The following is a 2,340-nucleotide window of genomic DNA, read 5'->3' on the forward strand; positions in this document are numbered from 1 at the left end:
TAACCTCGAGTTATGCCGTTGACACACACACACACACACACACACACACACACACACACACACACACAAACACACACACACAAATGCAAACCTACAGTGTACTAGTAATTGTATGCATACAATCGTACATTTAGATGCAAGCCTACATGCATTAGCTACTAGTATACCAAAGAATCAGTAAATATTTCCACCCAGATTCTGAATGGAAACGGTTGTCTTTAATCATTGTTTTAACATAAAAGACTCTAAAAATCTAATCAACATATTAAATGTATCATCTTCTGTCCAACTCCACATTATTAATAATGGTCATAACATGAAAATATATGTTGCAGAAGATGTGAAAAAATATGATGTAGGTTTTGGAATACATGCTGGCAAAATGTACAAAGTGAAACTGATTTGGAGACCACAACTTATTTTCTAATTAAAAACAGATGATTGCAAAAATATACAAAAAATGTGCAAATTTCTACTATAATTGTTTGATTGCTATTAAACTGCTTGATCATTTCATCTATACAGCATTCCTAATTATTATTCAGCCAGATGTGTAGAATGAAAAAGGTACATGATGGCATCTGTGTGTAGTATCATCTGATTATTACTAAACAAAGAATATGCAAATTTTATGCTAAATCTGGCTGGTTAGAACAGCAACGGTTACCACTAACTGTAGTCATGTTGCGTACAAAAAATGGTCAATTATATCAACAAGCTAAATATGGAATTTTCTCCAACACACATGAGTAAACTTGTCTATTGCAGCTGATGTGAAGTATCTACCCCTCATAGTTTTACTTGAATGATGTAACAATATTGACACAAGTGAAGGCAAAATAACAACAATTCATGATACATGTACTAGGCACACTTTTGTCTTTGTTGGACAGAATTTTACACAGAACTGCTCAAAGTATCCTATATCTCTTATCATTCACTTCAGTTTAAAAGTGCTTGAAATCGTTTCAAGTATTCTAATAACAATAAAATATATGTATCATACGGAAAGCTATTTTACATTACATCCTGGAGGTCTGTTCAGCTTCCAAAATGGAACAATATGACAGTAAGATAGTATTTATTAATAATAAAAGCTACATGTATGATAATCATATAACGCCAACTATTCTTACATTCTGTTAAACCTGTGACAGTCTAATTGAGTGTGCAAGACTAAACTGAAAGTTAGGTAAATATAAACATAATAAAATCTAATTCAGTTCATGGCCCTAGAACATCTTGTCTCTTGAATCAGTTAAATGTTTACTATAAGTTATACAAGGTGTAACTTCAGTTGGCCCTCCAACCATGCTTACATCTTCCTCAAGTTAATGTATGTTTATAATCATGCTATTTTACATATCATTGCAACCTCATTTGCATCTTTGGGACGGACACAAATGCATGACATTGTGTGTATTGGTCACTACATAATCCATCCTTAGAATACATAATGCACTTTACATGGTAAAGGACTCCTCTAAAAACCTTAGTTAGAGAAACCTCCTCTTGACCTATCATGCAATGATAAAAACTTTATTTGACAGCTCTATAATAATTTCAACAATTTATGTGTACAAACTGCATTTTATAAACATCTACTTTTCTACCGAATAAAAGTGACACTACAATAACAACAATTGTAGTTTGTACCATACACAGTATAATGCAACATGATTCGACTTTTCCAGAATTTATTGTACATTGTGTATAATATATAGTTACATTAAAAATCTCTATGCGCATCAAATCATATGCTATCAGTTACATTTTATAATTCTATTGGGCATGGAACTTAAATCATTAATTGCAGCTATAAGCACATTTTCTTAGTGTAAACTAGAGGCAACAGCTACCTATAGTAAACATCATAGTATTACGGTTTTTACAAATGAAAATACATGTACACTGTATACAGTTTTTATGACAATCTCCAGGCACTGTTGTGTTAGACTAAAAAAATCATGATTGTGGGATGGTGACAAGTTTCACTACTTCTAGTGCTACTCGTCTTCATCTGTAAAATGTTATATAATAATTAATTTACAGAATTACATGTACTCTTGAATATGTCTAAGTATGCATCCTAAGGGCTAGGAAAACAAATTTTGTGTTTCTGCATTTTTTTGCTGACTGCTGGCTTTATATCCATCTGACATATTGAATCCAAATTTCAAACTTCCGCGACAATTTAAAAAGAAATTAAAATAAAAAATCTCCGCCTACAAATACTAATTATGTCAGAGCTGAAACTGGAAACACAGCATTTTTTTCTCCTAGGCCTTACACAATAGTTCAACATGACCATTCTTCTGTGGGCTGTCTCTGAATCTGGTG

Source organism: Branchiostoma belcheri, unplaced genomic scaffold (assembly GCF_001625305.1).
Source record: "Branchiostoma belcheri isolate BF01 breed outbred unplaced genomic scaffold, Haploidv18h27 scaffold58, whole genome shotgun sequence".
Classification (NCBI taxonomy): Eukaryota; Metazoa; Chordata; class Leptocardii; order Amphioxiformes; family Branchiostomatidae; genus Branchiostoma; species Branchiostoma belcheri.